The 21155-nt window shown below is 42.1% G+C and overlaps 1 protein-coding gene across 1 annotated transcript in view; it reads right to left on the bottom strand.

Annotated features, from left to right (window-relative positions):
- The window catches only part of LOC115592007 (contactin-associated protein-like 4), a 117791-nt gene that overhangs the window by 77262 nt on the left and 19374 nt on the right, over positions 1-21155 (bottom strand). The gene's annotated exons all lie outside the window — the stretch shown is intronic.

Here is a 21155-nt window from a genome sequence, read left to right as displayed (position 1 = left end):
CAAACTGTTGAAATGAAATGTGACTCATTACGTTTTAATCTGTGTGAAATGAAACTTTAAAACTATAAATTCATGGTCGGGAGTCGACGCTCCGTGCTACGACGGCGGCCAATAATAAATCTCCCAGTTTGGATATGAATGCAAACTGCTTGTTTATAAGTTTGATTTATGTCCAGCGATTAGTCGTGAGAAGTTTGCCGGTGACAGGAATGCCAAAGAGGCAAGGATGGGAGGGGAGGGGAGGGGAGGGGGAGAACCCTGCAGTATAAACATAGTTCACATTACCTCCTCCTTTGATATGAGTCCACTTATATTCTCCCAGATTTAAAACCCTGCAATATATCAACCATTTCCTCTGGTTCCACGATGATAAATAAAATCCTCATAATCTCAGACATTAAGTGGGATATATTTGAGTCACAAACACTTGAAGGGAATGAATTAGACTGTGAAGCAGCGGCTTGATATTTAAAGCAATTTGATGACTCTACACTGCTAAGTGTCAGGATGTGTCCTGCCGTTTAATGCATCCGCTCCGGTTTTTTATGAGGCTGCAAGGTGACGAGGCACAGAGGGTGAGTGGAATGTGCTAGGAAATCCTTTAATAGTTTTTTTTTTTCGTTCACATTTCCATGCTGGTACGACCTTAATCACCGAGCCGCGGCGTTTGTCCTTTTTTTTTTTTCCGACAGTGATTTGGAGCTGACACCCCTCCTATGTTTTTCAGGGTAACATGCTCCAGTTCTGTCCTGGCGACAGCTGTTGCAGCAGCTGGAGAGGACGTTCAGGGATGTATGAGATTAACACGCACTGTGTTCACCGCACAACCCCAGTAGGATGTCTGTCACTGCGATGGAAAACTCTTACGGACACAAACAAGGTGAACATAATTGACGCCACCTTATGTGTATCAAATAGTTGGTGTGCGTCTCCGCCTTATAAGATGCGCTGATACGGGGTCTCTATGAGCAGGGTCTCTCTGCATTGGCCCTCTCTGAACATCACACTTACGATTAACAATCAGACAATTGTTTACCACTGACAACAAACTTAAAAAGTTGGATTAACCTAACAGTGTGCACTGTGCAGCATCTGTCAGTAAACAGTGAACAGTGTGCAGTATGGTTAAATTCAGTACATGAACTTGAACGCTGTCCTTCAGAGCTTACGAACAGCCCTTTTTGTCCAGCTTTCCATCCGTCTTGTAAAATCCAAATCTCTTTGAGACTTTTGATTTTAGATTTGACACGTGTTCTGTTAACCTTGTCGCTGTAGTTGGACATGCTGATTTTGTTTCCTTGGCAGCATTACGCTCATGTTTCGTTGCCACATCTCGCGAGAGTGTTGCGCTGACACTTGAACTTTTACAAGAGTTTGAAGACGCTGTGACGAAGCAGCATCACAGCAGCTTCATAACGTCTTTAACTTTAAAATTGATTTTCTGATTCATACCGGTGAGTTGTTGCACCCCTTGTATTAATATCATCATATCATTTGACTTGTTATTTCCAATGTGTGATTTTCAGTATAGAATGCATGAATGGTATGAATAAACACCGTTAACTCTGATTTCCTTGGAGGCCAAGAAGAAAACAAGAGCTGTTTTTCAAGTAAAAATGTCAAATATTTTCTGCTTTTAGTTTCCTATATGTGAGGATTTGCAGTTTTTTGTCATTTATGATAGTAAATGAAGAGTATTTGGGTCGAACAGAATGTGAAGACCTCACTTTGGTCCCCTGGGAATTGTGATGAGCATTTTTCACAATTCGTTTTTGACATTTTATAGACTGAACTCCTAATTGATTAATAGTGAAAATAATTGGCAGATTAATCAATGATGAAAATAATTGCTAGTTGCAGCCCTAAAAGGAAACTTAAGTTAAGTCATACCAAAATATACTACCTCATCAATCTTCAGTGGAACACAGGTTCTTCAAAGTGACTCTCCTGAAATCAGTTGCTGAAAAATGTATTGAACAACTTCATTGTCACTCTTACATTTAAACACAAACCCAAGTTCCTGCTCTACATTATCTTGATTGTGTCCGGTTAATGTCCTAATCTCAAATGTCTGATTTAATCTTCTGGCACAGTCGTCCTTCTGAGACGTGAAATAAATGAGCATGGTATTTAAAACTGATGGCGCAGCAAAAATCCAAGCAAGCAACAGAATGGCTAGATTTGAAAAAAAGAAAGGTCTCAGTTCTTAATTAACCTCACTGAGAAGTCCGGCAACAAACAGGAAGTAAGCAAGAGAGTTTCAGGACTTTAGTCAACTTAATCCTGAGACGTACCAGACACCTGTGGGATGATTTTACTGAGGGATGCTGAACCTGCTGCGGGGAGTCGGAGGGTAGGAGGAGGTGAGACGAGGGACGGCCGCATTGTTGAAGTCACGCAAGAAAAGAAGAGACAGCAGAAGAAGAAAAGTGCGACAGAGGCAGTCATGACATCCTCTCCTGGGGAAACTGTTATATTGTTTGGGTAGTTATCATTATGATAGCCTGACAGTGCAGGGAGGGTTCCGGTAACATTTTGCACCGCGAGCAAAATGAAACCACAAAACAAAACAAAGAGTACAGTCCATTATCCAAACAACGTCACTGCATATGTTAACTTTCCTTAACCGTATGGTTTAACTCTTCTGTGATTTACTTCAGCCTGTTTCGTAGCTGGTCCCTTAGCAAAAAGTAGCATACTTGAAGTTCATTTTATTAAGTATGCTTGAGTATAAGTATAGCAAGTATACTATGGACCATATACTTATAGCATGCTAGAAAGTATACTAATTTAATACTTCTTTGGACTAAATTGGAACGTTTTAAGTTTATAAAAGTATACTTTAAGTATACTTTATAAGGTCATTTTAAGTTTACAGAAGTACACTTTCAAGTATACAACAAGCATACTCATCTATATAATACTTGTGTACTAAGTATATACTTTTAGGCCACATTTTAGTTTATTAACATGTAAGTTTATAACAGGGGTAATACCTCAAAGCAAATGTGTGTAGTGAACAACATCTTTATTCTGCTAAAGTAAATGTAGCACGACTCAATGACTCAACCTTTTTCTGTACTTACATTAAGATGTTGTAAGTATTAGCACTTTTAATGTGGCAAGTTCTAATAAAAGACTCACCATTTATAACCATACAAACTCACAATTTAACAGACGGGAAGTTTCTCCCAGAAAACACCCCTTCACTCACGGTGCCAACATTTTTATCATCTTTGTTAATTCGACACAATTTAACCACAGAACAAGGATGTGAATTAACCCACAACCGTCTTACATATCATCTTATTCACAAACACATTCATGAACCATAATTACACCAACAACAACAGAATACCCAAGAGTCTTTGCGCCACAGTCCATTGTATACTAAAGTACAAGTATAAGCTTTAGTATTAAAGTATAAGTCTAAGTATTAATATACTTAGTCTTAGACTTTTCTTTATACTTTTCAGTATAAGCTTAGTATACTTCACTATACTTTTCTTAAGTATATAAAATGTAGTATATAAAAAGTACACTTCAAGTGTACTGCCTCAGTTTTAGTATAAAATAAGTTTAGTTGTAGTACACTTGAATAAACTACTTTTTGCTAAGGGGTAGCTAACATTTCACAGTGTGGACCACCTTTACTGCGGCTGAAAAGCAAGAAGATTCTGTGGTAACGCTTCAGAAACGCAGAATCCTGTGGCAACAGAAACAACAGACAGTTTTCAGTGGCATCTTAAAACTTTCTTGCTGGTAACACTGGTTTAAGTGGGAGCATTTTTGACGCTATAAGCTAAGACATCATCTCTAACATATCATGACATGGCTGACATATTTTGACTGTAAAACCACTTTATCGCCATAACACCTGAAAGTCGGGGGACAAGCGGAGTCATTATCCACACTCCCGGCGCCAGTGAACCATTGGCAAAATTCACCAGCCTCAATTTCATATGCTGCTGGCATCGCATACTCAAAGAAGTGTGGATGTGTGTCTGTGTGTGTGTGTGTGTGTGTGTGTGTGTGTGTGTGTGTAAATGAGTGAGAGAGAAATAGCAAGAGTGAGAGAGAGAATCAAAGGCTATGGCAGAACCTGATTATGAAGAAACACTGGATGTGATGGAAAAGGCTGCGACAAGATAACAACACTTTGAATACTGAGAGGGGTGTGTGTGTGTGTGTGTGTGTGTGTGTGCGCGCGCGCATGCTTGTGCGTGTGCGTGCGTGTACATGTCTCATAAAAAGTGCTGACTCAGGGCAAAGCAAATCCATGGTGCCCAAAAAGCAGATGGAGGGATTTCTCCACTATAGAGAACACACACACACACACAATCACGCATGATAAAACAGCCAGTCTGAAGAGCACTTGTGACTGCGTTGCCAAGGTGATGCTGACAGGAGGCCAAGTACAAATCAATACCACACACTTCAGACGCAGCCTGACGTGGACGCATTCCCCTCAACTCATCACATCTTTTACAAGGCGCCTTTAAACTACTGTTGGAGTAATAGAACCCACCATGACGCCCATCAGGACTTTTCCCTGTGATGTGCTGTTGGACAGATGTTACCCATGGAGCATTGCTGCTGTTATTAAGGTCAGTTTGAACAGAGTGAAATGTCTCAACGACTGCAGACCTTTCTCTGCTCAGTCCCGTTGTGACTTTCAGTAAAAAAAAACATTTAAAAAAAAGGTCCCGGTGAGCAAGTATCCATCATTTCTCAAGTAAAAATGCCAAATATACTCCGGTTTCTGCTTCTCACTTGTGAGGTTTGTGGTTTTACTTTGTCATATATCACAGGGGATTAAATATCTTTAGGTTTTTGGACTGTTGCAAGCAAATTGGAAGCAAATTGAAAACATAATTAAATTAAATGATGAAAAAAATTGTTGTTGTTGAAGCGAGAGAACATCCCTTATTAATGTTTTTAATGACATTATGCTGGGAAAATGGTTGACTGAACTAAGATTCTCACGGTTCAATCATCACCAAATGACCATGAGCCGTGTCATGAAGCTAACATGCTAGGATGAATGCTAACATCTAAACTAGGTATTTAGCTCAGTGGATCATAGCTCAAAAATGATTTGAAGATGTTATTAAAAGTAGCAGTTTAACAACTGTGAGGCAAAAAAACATGATGATATCCCAGTCTATGCATACGAAGCATGATGTATACTTACTGCAAATAATGCGGTCTAATTAATGAATTCAGCTTTGGACAACTCACGTTAGCAGTAGCATCTCCAGCGCGCCGCTGTCATGGCAGACAAAAATTGTCGATCCCCGAGTGTGACTAGACAGGAAGGCTTGAGGAGCGGTCAACCATTACCCTCCTGCCTGTTGGGTCGCACTCGGGGATCAACACTTTTTGCCTGCCATGACGGCGGTGTGCCGGAGACGCAGCAGCAGCTAACGTGAGTTGTCCAAAAACCTTCTTTCTAGTAAACTCTGGCATCCAAAGCTGTTGGATATTTGTGTCCTGAAATGTTAAGTAGCTGGAGCTGAAGGGGAACTTCACACGAACAACAACTCTATAGCTTACAGCTAAAGTGCAGTAAAATCATCTGTGTGTTTGGGGCTGATACACACTTAATAAGTGGAATAAACACAAATTATGTCCCGGTCAAACTTGCTTCAGTGGTTGTGAATATACTATGAAACAACAGCTATTGCTGTTAAAATCTGTCAGACATGACTCAGGCACAAATGTTCTCAGACAAGGTAAGGTTTTAAAGTTTTATTCATGTTGAAGTCAGTGTGGTTTGCTAACTTCCCTGTCCCAGAAGCAGCGACATGAGACCAAATGAACTCTCCCTGCAATAAAAATCCACAGATTTCTCTTGGAAACATTTAGGCTGTATACACAGTACACCGATATACAGTACACAACTCAACAAAATAAATAACAAAGGTCTTGTCATTTTTTCAGACATTTGAATGCAGAATTTTTATATATAATACCTTTAAAAACGTATTGGTAGAATTATTAGAATTACAACGCGCTCATAAGCTTTTACAATGTAAATCAACTGTCTGCAGGAAGGAAATCATTTTCGTCCAGCTGCATCGTTCTGATAACTTGTCTCTTTGAAAGTTATCAAGACATTTTCATGTCACTTTCATACCAACGTGATTCCTTTGTGTGGATTATTCAAATTACGAAATGTTCTCATGCACACTAATACATTTTCCGGATCCAACACATTTCCATATTTTGTTTCCATCAAAATCATATTTATATTTATAGACGCATGTGGGATCTTTTGGGTTGACTTGGCTGTGTATGAGGTCATCTTTTTTCCTCTCGCTTCTGTTTTTTTCCCCTCCACCAGCTGTTTCGGTGCCGTGCTGCCGGCTCGTTAGGGCAGCAGCCAAAGGCCAGAGCTAATAAGTACCTCGGTAACAGGCATTCACACTGACAGCACAACAGGAGAGAGCTGACACGCTGACCTTTACTCATTACTGCCGGACTGGAGAGAAAAGAAGTGAAGAGCGCAGACAAAGGAACGAAAGCGGGTAAAAGAGTGATGGAAAGAGAGAGAGAGAGAGAGAGAGAGAGAGAAAGAGAGGGACAGATAAACTGACATCTATACAGCACGGCGGAGGAGGATTTGGAAAGAGAGGGCGAGGAGGGAAACAAAGTCAGAGAGACGGGTAGATACCTCAGCTCATTAGGAACTGGAGGGGGAAACAGAAAGAGCTCAAACAGAAGAGAGCAGAATGTCGGTGCGGGAAACATCTTTCCCCTAAATCCACCATGTTAGTCACACATCGCTTGTTTGATCACCAAAACAATAGTTTCTGTCGTGCATGCCTGTCAGCTCTGATCCAGCACATCTCCTTGTTTTTCTCTACCTGACTCTCTGTAATGATGGAGCCCTCTCTTCACTCGGGAATGGTAATTGAGGTTAAAAACAGGTCAGGAGCATTGCTTCACTGCTCCGCTGGACATTCAAATCGGCACATTAGCGCTGTGAATAGCCAATCGGGAGGCCGTGGCTTTTGGGGTCAACCGCATCAAAAGACCAACCGACAAAACACCTTCAGTCAGGGGCGGCGCTGGTCGGAGGTTGGAGAAGTGGGGCTGAAGGCTCATTTAACCACAGGAGAAGTGTGTGTGAATGATGCTCCTCCACACGCTCGGAATAAACCTACAAATTTAAGTGCCCTCAAACAAGACACTCGACTCCGAACCATGAAGAGCTGTTTCACTGTTAAACATTACGTATCAGTAGTACAAGGAGGCGTTGGATCACTTTAGCTCCACGAAAACACTTTATAATGTCCTGTGAGAACAGTTGTCCCTGTCCCCCCCAAAAAAACTAATTTGCAAGGCAACACAGCCCTCAATACTCAGAGGAACAGGCACCGGATTTTTCCATGTGGGCTCTTTTCTGTTTTCATTTTCTTTAAGTGGAAAAAGACAACTTTTCAACTTCCCCCATTTGGTATTTCCCTGTGGTATTAACGTTCACCGCTGGCAGCCTGGCTACCATCGTAAGCAAAAAGCAACTGTGGCAATCCCAATTTGCCCTAGAAACACTGATCTCAGTGCTATGAAAGCACCTGGTTGTTCCCATAACAAGGTAGGTTTTGTTACTTTCAGATCTAGCAGAAAGAATGCCGGTTTTGCATTGTCTCAGGTCCCGGCGGTAAAGGTGAACACATATGAATGTAGGGGAACAACTTCGATCCAACACTGGAACGCTCTCCATTGAGTGAGTTTGCCTGTCTCTTGTCACGACCTAGGTCTGGCTATGAGAGGCAGGGATTTTAAAGAGGGTGCACCAGGTTCAGGTGCTTCCCATGGCAACCATGCACCGCCTCCAAGGCAGGCCACCTACTTTATTACGGAAAGAAAGAACAAGATGAGTGGAGCATCACATTCATGTTTTACCTCTGTTTTTAACACTCCGCCTATTCGTCGGTATTCTATTTTTTTTTTCAGAGATTGTTACTCCTTTTGTTCCACCGTAACCTGGGGATAGCGAGCGGGGAAAACAACCTCTCTTCTCGTTTTGGTTGCACAATGGCAGACGCACTTCCTTTGTGCACAGACTGAATAGCATACTGAAAGCGATCTTTATAGGGAACTAGTCTAGCACAGCCAGACCTGCCTCCACAGCACTTTTCTTTGATCGTTCAATTTGTGTGAGATGCTGCTTAAGATTCTTATACAAGATTTACAATATTTACCTGAAGTGATCTCCTTGAAAAAACAATTTAATTTATGCATTGAATGGATTTGTGATCAAGTCTACTGAAAAGTTGGAGGTAGTCTCACAACTTGACAGCATCTTGACATCACGTCAGTGAGGCAGCATGGCACTATCAAAAGGCATCATCAAGAAATGTCACTGTAGGTTTAAAACTGCATTTACATTTCATTTTGTCCAAGCAAGAGACAATGAACCTGGTCCAAACCTTTCAGCCACAACAGATCAATACAGAGTAATTACTGTGGGACACTGTGGTAGATATTATAGGAAACCATCTGGAAAGCCTGTGCTGCTCGCAATAGTTAAAACGAAAGATATTGCAGGTGACAGGCACCGGGAGAGGTGGGGTGTAATGTGACATAAAAATTACAGTATCCATGATTTATCTCAGCCACCTGGAGATGGAGGTGCTAGAGCACCCTCAGCACCTCTTTAAAAGGGCTCCAGCTGAGAGTAGTGTGGAATCTCGCCAGGACCAGCTGAGCCATATGTGCATGATGCATCGATGAACAGTGGTCGGTAAAACTTTCCTTAATACAATTACTTTCACACATTGCTGCAGATTCACCAACTGTTTTTCCCTCTCCCTTTGTTTTTACTTGAAAACTAATTTTGGTCTTCCCCCAACCTTAACCAAGGGATGCGAGTGCCTAAATTGAACCATAAAAAGTACATTAATCATGCTTTATTTTCTCGAAGCAGACATTGTTTTGCAAATACACTTGGTACTAACATTTTTTTTATGTAGCAGATATTATTAAAAATTCATTTCCTAATTATGTTGATAAAAGTGTCATTCCAGTTGCATTACAGCTCTCTAAAAGTGTATTTGCTGTTGCAAATTAGTATAGAAATGTAATTTTAAGAGACAGCGTTGTTAGAGTCGAATAGGAAACAGACTTATTTGTAAGAAATTAATCTAAAGTGATGTTTGGCTTGTGTAACAGCTTTGTAATATTGAAATTTGCTCACAAACACCATGAGTTTTTAGTGACAATACAGCAATACACACAGTCTGCCTTCACATATATAGACATTTTCTCATTCAAATGTTAAATGTTGTCCAAACGTAACCATAAACCTTTTTCTTTACATAATTAAATGGTCCTAAACTGACAGTAAAGTCTGATTGATTTTAAATACTTAATAAATAATCTTTAATACCCCATGCTTGGACACTTTCAGTCTGTTTCCTGTTTTGAATTATAGGCCTGATTTCACAGGGAAATGTCTCTAACCACATGCTTTGGAGTGTGACCTTCTAGTTCTCGGAGGATGCTTGTGCGCTGGTCGATGGGAGCTGAAATCAATACAAGTTTGATTAGTGCGAGTTTGCTCAACAGAAACACATTTTTTTAAAGAAAAGTAGCTAAATTACAGTATTGAGTGTTTTATTATTAAAATGTATTCGACCACAGGTTGATAAAGCAAACTGTTTTCTTCTACTAAAGAGTCCGTCTGGTGCTTATCTGCTGAGTGTCTGTGGAGGATTTTGGTGTCTGTGTTCTCATTTACTTCAGTTTTCCAACAAGTCCCCTTAAAAATCAGTGCATTGCTCCAAACAAGTAAATATGTGCCATTGCTGCGAATCATACATGGATTTATTTGGGCTAGTATGAAAGCTTCAAAGGGAATGTTATTTTGGATGCTTCCTCCTGGCACAGTGTTAGGATACAGGCCAAGGACATGTGGTGTCAGGGCTGGATTATGACTTTTTTATGGCAGCAGGGGTGGAGATGGAACAGAAACTCATAGATAACAAGTTCAGCTCCCACAGCAGCCACTTCATGGCCATCAGAAACCACAAGTGTTTCACAAGAGGGCCTGGTTTTTCCCTGGAAGCATCTTAGTGCCTAACATCGTTCAAAAATAAGACTCTGCTACCTTGTACCCAAATGGGAAATGCCACTGGAATCAGTTTGAATGTGGAGCAGATTTCAGTTGAGAACCTTGGATTAACCTTCAACCCTTTTATTTATAGCACATGTATACATGTATGGGACTAATACTTAAAAGTCAAATAATGGGGCGCCGTTTAGCTCGGTTGGTAGAGCGTGCGCCCCATGTGCCGAGGCTCTGCAGCGGACCTGGGTTCGACTCCTGGCCTGGGTCCCTTTGCTGCGTGTCACTCCCCCTCTCTCTCTCCTTGTTTCCTGTCATATGTTCAGCTGACCTATCAATAAAGCCAATAAAAAGGCCAAAAAAAAATATATAAAAAAAAAAAAAAAAAGTCAAATAATGGCATTTCTGACTGGCTTAACCTTTCCCGAAATGGTGACGGGGGCTGAAACATGAAGTGACTGTGTAAGAATCCATGGAGTAAAAACAGCCTCAGGTTCAAGACATCACGCTCAGAGAGTTTAGTATGCTATAAACTAAGAAATGACCAGACATATTATGCATTTGTTTTCATTGTTTGTTCTTTAGTGGGGGTCAAAGGTCTTTAATTTCTCAGCTTAATGCTTTGAGCAAGCTCCGGGCGTCTCTGTTTTCAACACAGTGCTGTAAACTGGACCAAGAGCTCAAGCAGCTTCAGCATAAGGTACTGTAAGAGTTTACTAGATGACGAGTTAGGCACCAGTCCAGTGTTCGAGCTCCAGCCAGTTTGATTGTGTGCCAACCAAACTGGGATAACCCATTTGCTCAGCTCCACAGGTAGTGCAGTGCTGTTATCTTGTTGTGCTGTACTACAGTTAAGAGTTGTGCACACAGTGCCACCAGTACTGCTCAGACTATGTCTGATAGGAGAGATCTCTTCTGTGTAACGAGTCGCTGCAGGATGTGCTGTAGCTCATTAGTGTTACACACTGTTTTTGTAGTTTGAAGTGCGAAGCTTTGTTTTGACTCGCCGCTCCCGTTCGCCCTGTTTAAGTTACCCCATTACGCTGTTGATACAAACTCAATACTTTCTGTATCTGTTTCAAACGAAAAGCCCTCTACTGTTTCAGTGGACAGGAACCCCTCTTCATTTTCTTTTTTACATTTTATTGTGAAGCATTTGCACATGCACATTGTGGAAAGCTCAGTGATTTGCAAGACTCACATACGTAACCCTAACCCTAACCCACTCACCTTTATTGTTTTGATGTTCAACTTTAGAATAAGAAAAGTTGAACTGTTGTGTTGTGAGATATAAAAACACGACGTGTCACCATCGACATGGTGGACTGCAGTGCTGCTGTAGTGCTTTTACAGTTACACGTTTTATAGTTTGGTATACTAGAGTGACTTCCTGTTTATATAGCCTAAAACGTTTGATTGGATCTCATTGTAAGTGTCATAGCAATGACAAGAAAAAAACTCACAATAAGATGTCATGACCTGACATGACATGTAGTCCAAAGTATGATATTTATCCCCATATTTAAAAGAAAAGATGACCTGAACAATGTCCTTTAATAATACAGTAAATGTGATGTATACAGCCTTTATAATTTGTGTACAGTTTGTTTTTACTTTTTACTTAAGGTACTCCTGCTTTTCTCTATAAATAAAAGCCAACCTACAACCTACACATGTGTAAAAATTAGCCATGAATTATCTTAGCCAACCAATCAGAGGAGGAGTAGGGCGGGTCTTATGATAACGAGTCTGTAGTCTTGAGCAGTGTGATTGGGCCCTCTGCAGTTAAAACAGAACAATTTAGATGACAAGGAGAGATAGAAAAATGCATTCATACTGATATCTCTTATACATCCATGAGCTTTACAAGAAAAAACAACCACATGTTAGGTTGGTAGTTGGCATTTTAGCACAATTTACCCACAAACCTAGTGATGGATTAATGAACAGCTGAAACAAACCAATCCTGTTCTCTATAACCACAGCCTGCTCTGTGCTCAGGGTGGACCACAGAGAGAGCCTTAGGGCTATCAGCCAGCTCCTGTAACACCACGCCTACAGCTAGACAAGTCCCTCCTGGTGTTAGACAGAGCCCTCTCCACAAGGAGAATTAACTTCAGCCGTCGTCTCGCTTAATAAGACAGTAAAAGACCACAGCATCCAGCACATTATTTCTATCCATTCTGTTTTAATTCCAATCTCCACCATGTAAGTGTCGACTGGGAAATAAGGGCTGACACACAGCTCGTCAGGGCAATGGCTTCACTGGAGGGAGCAGATGTGCGCACCAAATAAAAGTAATGTTTGGTTAGCACTGATGCACTGTTGTTCTACACCGTACTGGGTGACGGAAAGGTGAGGACACTGAAAGGGACATGAAGACAAAGATGGGAAAAGGATACAAGCCATTAGCAGAGGGAAAATCTCCCAAAGTCAGTGGGTCCCAAAGTAATACACAAACAGCATGCAGAGTGAACAGAGTGACAGACAGCATTACCAGGTCGAGATTTGTAAATGTGTCTGTGTGGGCTTAGGGGAATCTGAAAGGGCTTTAAGGTGATTTGAGTTGGAGAGTCATATAGTTGCAGTGGACTTCGGGCGGAGCTTAAGGTGTTTTTCTGACAACCTGGAAGATAATATGCAGCTATATATAAAAGTGACTCAGCACCGGAGCAAACAAACAGCCATATTAACAATCTCAGAGATGGGAGGCATCAGCTGAAAACAGAAAACAAGTCCTAAAAGGAGCTGATTTCAACACAGCAGACCACTGGAACATGTGTGTGAGAGCTAATATCCACTATAAAGACCTTGAAAGTAACAGAGCGATGAAAGCAGTTTTAGGGGTCAGCTGCAGCAGAGTAAAAATGGGACCGGCCCCTGGAGATGCTGCCTTTGGGGAATTTAAACAAAACGTGGGAGGAAGGATTGCTGAGTTTATAAAAGAGAACAAATCAATGAAGTTTGCAGGCAAGGCGTTAACAGGGATTTTTATGAGATGTATGTGGGACGAAGCTGATGTTGATGTCATACAGAAGCAACAGGTCGTTACGGCTAAGCGACGAATGTGTCTTCCAAAGGAAATGTATGACCTTTGTGGTAATTGATTCATGGCTGTCCAAAAAACAATGTGAAAACGAAAAGCAACAGTACGAACTGTGCCTTATTACTGTACGTCGACTTTTCAGGCAGTGACATGGAAAAATGCACCGATCTGGAAAACAAAGAAAACGGCCGGTTGCGGCATAGATAGGTGATCAGCAAGGCAGAGAAAAGATCAGCTGATATTGCACTGAGAGCTCCTTCTAAATTTAAACTCAACAAAGCACTGTGAGAGACCGCCGCCAGGCATTGTCAAGCTTTTTCACTACGGTGTGCAGATTTTTGTGAGACTCCTGCCCGATGATTGTTTTTTGATCCAGTTTGTGTTCAGACATATAAAGAACTTCGTCCTGGTCATGAAAGTGCACCGCCCATTCAAAAAATGTTGCTCAGCGCAGATTCGGGACTTTAAACTGCAAGAGTTGATGAGGCGGCTACAGCGTTCAAGAAAAAAAAGAAAGCTCCAGACTGCGCAGGCATGATCCTACCTCGAGACTTCCAATGTACTCTAACAGTCTACTACAGATGAACGTCTGGTTTGCCGTGAGAGCAGTGTTGGGCGAGTTAGGGCAACCCGTTCAAATGTTTGCACAGTGTGATCATCAGAGCCACCCGGATCGGATCAGACATGTTTGATATTTACAAATTTAAAATCAGGGTGATTACATCGTTACTTTTGAAACCTGACACCAACAACCAATGCGAGGCATCCTGGAGCAACCGACGGTGCTGCCAGGCAACAGTCAACATTCTACCGCTAGCTTACATACAAATATATAATCGCTCTCATTTCTCACTAAAGAATGAACTTGCTCCTGACTCATCCAGACTTGTTTAACTTTCTGCAACATGTGACTACAGCAAATTGTTGCCCCATGTTAATCTCCATTCTGTTTATGTCTGCTTCCCCATTAGATCCCCATTAGCCCACAGCGCCAAAGCCACGCCCCCGCTGCTGCACAGAGCAGTTTTCGCTGTTAATTCAAAATGTATCATTATTGAATGTGCTGCATGTCCAAATTGCAACACATTCGACACTGGACTTCTTCAGCTCCTCCGCAACAAAGTGGGAAGTAAATCTGACGAATGGTTCTCGAGATATGCAGAAAACATACAGACATACAGAGATTCCCTGCTTCATAGTTGGATGCCTCAATATGAGCTACACAATCTCACTGTTCTCACAATCTGACTGCTTTTTAAGAGGCTGCCATCGATTTAAAACTCAGACTGTTGTCTGTAGGCTGAGTGATTAATGAAAAACCACCATAAGAAAAAGGTAAGGTGAGGAATCAGACATTTACTCTTAAAATTATACTAGGAGAGAGAAACCACCTCAGACCAAGAGAATTTCAGCAGAGCAGCTGCGTAATTAAACCAGATATGGTGTTAAAGAGCAGCATTAAATGGGTACCTGGAGAGGCAGAGGTGGCACATAAACTTTACACAAAGATCAATACCTCATCTATGGTTCCCTTCACATAGTTAATCTCAACCTACAGCCCTCTGCTCATGTTTAAAATCCCCCTTTTCAAATCTAAATTAGTACTTCCAGAAAATGATTACCGGGGATTGATGAAGTGTTCCCGAGCCTATTTCCGCGTAATTACAGTGGTTCTAATGTGCAATTATCAGTATGGCCCACTGAAAAACAGAGACCGTTTAGATGTTAAATACTATCATTAACATTTGCCTATAAATGTTAAATGTTGTCATTAACATTTGGCGATAAGATGGAATGAAGTTATCTCTGTGTTTTCTTGGCGGCCCACAGAAAGGCCGAATTAATATTACAATTACAGCAGAGCACGCTCGCCAAAGAGGACAGCAGGAGAGTGGCAGGGCGGGACACGGCCTGACTATACAGGAAGAAATGGTGAAAAGAAAGAGCGAAGGTTATGATAGAAGGATAGAGCAAGGGGGGCGGGGGGGAGGAGGAGGAGGAGCACGTGAGCAGCAAAATGGGGGAACATCCAACAACTCATGCCTTTTTAAAAAGAGGCATTCACATCCAGTCAAATGACTTTATAAAGGTCTTTTTTATGTCTGTTGGTAGTATGAAACACAGCACTGTATTGGGGTTGGGATATATAATGGTATTTACATTGTAAAGCTTTCCCTTCTTGACTCTGCTTTGTGTTCAGGGCAGGCTACTTGGCAAATCATGGCTGGATTCTTTGCAACACAGCTGCTTCTTAAAGCAACGCGATTTTGGCAGAAGGATCGCTTACCACGTCCTTTGAGAAGCGACAGTTGGTGCCAGTAAGGCACCTCAAGCTGGTTGCTGCCACAGTAGAAGAAAACGGCCAGAAAAGTATAATTGTAAATACAGAGCAGGAGGCATCTTACGGAAGCCCTCAACGGCCATGAGTCAAACATGTTATCACCTCTGTTTTTATATGATAAAGTATCACTTGTTTTCTCAAGATCATCTGAGTCAGTCAACTCAGTTATTTATGTCTATATGACGGAATGAAAATGTTGCTTTCCAAAGATATTTTTATCGCTATCTCATGAAAAAGAGATAAAGAGGACAATAAAGAGTTAATATGAGAAAACAAAACATTGGTCCCTCTTATTACCTGAAGCCTGACTTTAAAGAGATCAGCAGTGCCATGCCGGCGTGCATACATGGCATCGTGACGAAGTGAAGTGCAGCAAGTCAGTTATCTTGAGATCTTGATAAAATGATTTATTAATCATCCCCCCGAAAAACAACAGCGTTATCTCATAATAATGATTTAAACAACCTTGTGATCTCAAGAAAACACATCACATTTAACTCATTAGCACGGGAAAATGGAGGAAATAATATGTTTGACCCGTGGTCGTTAAGGGGCTTCTGTAGTTCACTTTAAATTATTGTTCTAATTTGGATCCTTACAGCCTCCACTTTGAAAGAATGCTGGTTTGAGTGTTTTATATTAACTCAAGTGTTTCATGTAAGACATAGTTTTTTTGGGGGAAGATTGAAGTTTTCCAAATAAAAAAGGAAATAATCAAATGTGACGAGGCACAATAACATTAAGGAGGATGGGTGTTAGCAGCTGGGCAGGACATTTTGAATCAGATGTGATGTTTTCCAGCCATTTGTGGGGTAAGACAATGCATAATCTTTTCCTGTAAGAGAGTGGCTCTCATGCCTAAACCTAAACAGAACATGAGCACAAAATAAAGTACCCTAAAGAAACATGAAGCTGCAACATATAAAAGTTTCAACATATCCATAGTTCACAGAATCATAGCACCCACCTCTCCACTCTGTTTCACAGCCACTACAGATCTCTGGAGAGGCTCTGCATGCTGAAATCTGCACATTACCATGCAGCCAATTAGGATTTGCTTAATGTTCCCTGTTGGGGTTGCCCCCTCAACACTTACTTTTCTTCAGCTCCATAACAGCAACAACAGAGTCAAAGATGAATATGTTGACTGACTCAGTCGGATCATTGATAATCAGGCTCATGGCCGCCACTTGGCACGGGGTTTGCTGCCAGTGGGAAGCATGCCAAGCCTGTGTGTGCATACTGGTGAGCTTTATGAAAACAGCGGCACTATGAATATTTCAAGCGCTATCTCCAGTTGGAGGTTAATTTGCTTATTCAAGGAACAAAAAGCGCAATGGAAGGGTCGTTCGAATTGAGATGTCAAGTCGGAAATTTGTGCTGGAGCGTCATACCCTGGGCTCCGCTGGATCACTGCTCTCCTCTGTTTTACTATCTCCTTACATCTGAACTTCTGTAAAATTTGATGCCTCTTCTTTCTGATCTTTTCTGTTTGACTGCAAGTTATCTTGCGTGGCCTGCCCTCTTCCAGGTCAACACGGTGGAGAGGAGGACTTGTGGTCTTGTGGTTTGATTTAAATCTTATCAGCTTATATTAGCTTGGTGTGTCACTGGTGATAAAAAGTTGCTAAACCCGAGATAGTTTTACTCGTCCCCAGCGGAGTTGTTTACATCAACAGTGTGTTTTCACTTTTTCTCATTTGTTGCAGAAGAGCTTGTGCCTCTTTGGCTTCTTAACCAGCGCTGTCTGTTAGAAAACCACCGCTGAGCTCTGTGTCAAGGCCCTTATTTCTGGCCTCGCTGCAAATCGATTACATGCTAATCGTCCACTCTGCACATGGGAATAATCAGACTCAGTGCCAGAGCACGGTGTTGCCTCCTCGCGTTAAAGTTGGCCCAGTTCAGAGTCCAAACACTCGGAGCGGAGGCAGCACCGTGATGAGATTAAACCACTGTGTGTGTGAACAGTCCAGTCGCTGCCAGCCCCCATATGGGCCGACCAGCCAAGATGGGACTAACTGGCTGCAGCGGGGGCCAAGGAGGCATGTGGGAGTTTTGTAACCTCGACATCCCAGCTGCCTACTTGGCCTGTGAAAGAGATTTATTTTTAATCTGTTAGAACTATTTTCTGACAGATAGAACGTTTCAGCTGGCTGTGGCGTTCAGGTTTGCTGTTCTCTGTCCCTGTTTGCGAGACAGTAACGGAGGGATGGCATCTCCTGGTGAACATCAGGTAAACAAGAGTCAGTGATGCAAAATCCATACATTAGGCATATTAATTAAACATAACATTAAACATAATAACGCTATCATTGTAGCTCTTCGAGACAACAGACATATTGGACTGCATCAACACGTTTTCACTCCCAGCTCATCAAACTGTTCAGCAGCCTTAAGCTTCAAACCACGACGCTCCACCTTCTCCCCTAGCATCGCTTCTGGACGTGAAGGGCTTTGCAGTAATATGTCATCAGCAAGATTTGATTGTACTTTCAAAATAAAGGTTCTGCTATCAAATTCACAACAATACGTACAATACAGCGTTCAGTCATACTTAGATAAAGTGAGCTGAATGCTTTGAATTTTATTAACATAACGTCAAAAGGTTGGGGTAAGGTTAGGTTTACACAAAAAACTACTTAGGCCCTGTCCACACCAGACCAGGTTATTTTGCAACTGAGGTTTTGTTAAATAAAATTCCGCGTCCACACGAGTGGTGTAATAAAAATAACCGAGAATAACTCCGTAGACACGCAACCGTAAAATCCACCAACAAGTGATGCAATATACGTGTAATACATATGCCACAGCGATAAGTGGGGATGTACGGTAAAACGGGAAGGCTGTTTTAACCAATCAAAATAGTTTAAAACCGGAAAGGGGAAGTGTGGCAAATAACAAAACACAAACAACAATGGCGACTCGCAAGGGTGCATCGTTTGTTTGCTAGCAAGAGAAGCAGTCTCCTTCGTTGCTCGTCCAGGCGCCGTCGTTGTTGCATTAGGTTGAGCAGCTGGACATGACAGCCGAACACAGCTGACAGCAAGCCAATAAACAACTTTGTCACGTCCATATTAGCCAAGTTATCAAGCGAAGCTAGTTAACCTCTAACCACCTTCTAACTGTCGTTACTCTGTGTTTACATTGCTGCGCATGCAATATTTACAGAGGCACGTGCTCAGCTCTGACGTAAGCAGTGGAAATTTTCGCGGTTGTCATATCCACACGCAACCGCTGAAACCAGAATCGGCCGAAAACCTCACCCTGGACTCCGGTTTCAAACGACCACGGTTTCAGTGTTCCAAAAGCACGGTTGCATGTGGACAGAACAGTAAAACCGGGAACATAACTTCACGGCTGCAAAATTAACCGGGCTGGTGTGGACAGCTCTTTAGTAAGCGTTAGGCAAAGTATAGTACTTGGTTAGGGTGAGTTAAATGAAGTACTTGGTCAGGTTAGGAAAAGGTCATTTTTTTGTGAATGTATATGAGTCAAACCTTAGTGTAAAAGCATAATTAAGACAAAAGAGGCACTTTTAAGATTTACTGTATCTGCTAAAGCTTGGTTCCGTATAAATGCCTGGACAATTCCTTGTTTTGTCGTTAGCAAAAAATAATATTGACCTTGAAGTTGAAAAAGGAGCCTCATATAAGAAACAGTGCTAAAATCAAAAGCCGGGAAAGTCACGTGAGATATCGCGTTGCGTTGTTTCCAGAAAACAGTGGCGGTCCAAACAAAACCAACAGGTTGCAGGCTTCTTAACTTAACATCAGTGAGTCTGCTGTTGAGTCCACTCTCTGATGTGGTGAGAGGGAGAGCATCCTGCAGATATGACTCCACCGACAAGGTCTTGTCTTGCTTTCATGTGTGCCAAGGATGAGAGAGTCAGATCACAGATATCGTATATATCTACATATATCTGCCACAAGCATCCAAGATCCGTCCGTGAAGCCGCTCGCCAAGTAGTTTTCCGTCTAATTTTCTTAAGTGTAGATGGCTGGCTCAGGTTCAGTCGTCTCCGACTGTGGTGAAGACTGCGATGTGTCAGCGTTTCTTTGAACTCTGTTTACCGACACAGATACTTCAACTGCTGGCTCCGATGGTGGCTATTGGTGCTGAAACACTCATGGGATCACAGAACACTGCGATTTTGGTATTTCTTGCTTCTGTTTTGAAGAGTTTTGGAAACTAAACGCAAATGTCACCAATTTTCAAATTTGTCGAAATGCTATCAAAAATGCACAATCAAGGCACAATCCTTTGTCACCCTGTCCTCGTCCTCACTGCGCCCCACTTTGGGAACCGCTGCTTTGGGCTTCTGGAACTGGTCCAGCTGTATGATTGGCTTTTGTGTTTTTCGGCGGCGTCTCCAGACCCAAGAGATGAGGGCATCAATTCCTTTCTCATTTTAATGTCCCGCGACGTGATGAAATGTGTTTATAGGAAAAGCTGCACAGCTGTAATGATAAAACAGAAGCGCAACATTCTGCCGGTTTGTCTTCAATTTGACTCCGAGTTAGTCCAATTATTCTTACAGTGGGAGTGAAAGAGAAAGAAAATCCCACACTCCCTGATGATTCTCTGCTCTGGCACCACAGTCAGCCACTGATCTCTGTAAATGAAGAAATCTGCAAACCGTTCCCTCCCAAAAGCTCCAAAAACAAGCCATGATAGCCCCTCACAAAACCCCACATCAGCAGCCAGAGAGCTCCCTCTTGAATTTTTATTTTGGGGTGTGAATCACGACTCAGATTTATACCCCTCGTAGAGCGGAGGTGGCCCTGTGGAGAGTTTTTGATGTACTAGTCTAATATAATTCCGTTGCATTACTATATATGATACAGATGGTTGGCAGTAGCTACTGCTATCTGTCTGTCTGTCTGTCCGTCCGTCTGTCTGTCTGTCCGTCTGTCCGTCCCTCTCTCTACTCCTGGCCACCACAGAGGCATCTCTCAGACTGTGTGAATCCAGCTGAGGTTTGCCTTTGATGTTTGCTGCTCTGTGTCCTGTAGAGAGGCAAAGACTCTCTCCTGCACTGAGGGGAAGATGAAGCATTGCAGCCCCACAGAACTGAACAGGACAGAACACATCTCAGTAAAAAAGAAATTGGGGGATTCGGTCGAGGGACGTTTGTTTTTTTTTCCTCAGCCCGTTCCCTACATTTCACTGGCCTGAAGGTGCTTCTTGACAGCTGATGCCAAAAACAGGCCGAGCGCATAAAGTTTAAAGCGGCACAAGGCAGGACTTTATATGGACAGCCGGCGCCCCGGACCCCCTCACTGTTTTATGCTTCGAGAAAACAGTTGTGAGAAGCTGGAAAAGGTCACAGCTCTAACTGAAAAGGTCAGACTAGAGTTTCAACTATGTAACTTGAGCAAGCAATAACTTCTTTCATTTAGTCATTTTCAGCCAAATACTTCCAGAAAACTGTGGAGTCAGAGGAGCGAAACTCAAAGTCCATTTGGCACATCGCCACTTGCGTCTCGACCGCAATCCGGAGAACCGTGAAGATTAGGCAAGATTACACCAATGATGGATAAAAAAAAAACACATCCCAACATTTGACATGCAATTTTCACACACGAGGAAACATCCCAGTCCTCCTGATGTTCTTTTGCTGTTTACTGTTGCATAACTCTAATGGGTAAGTTGGATTTAATGAATGAATACAGAGGAGATGAAACTGAAGAATG

This window comes from Sparus aurata, chromosome 11 (assembly GCF_900880675.1).
Source record: "Sparus aurata chromosome 11, fSpaAur1.1, whole genome shotgun sequence".
NCBI lineage: Eukaryota > Metazoa > Chordata > Actinopteri > Spariformes > Sparidae > Sparus > Sparus aurata.
Note: the sequence above shows the minus strand (reverse complement) of the source record. Positions and strands in the feature narration are given on the sequence as shown.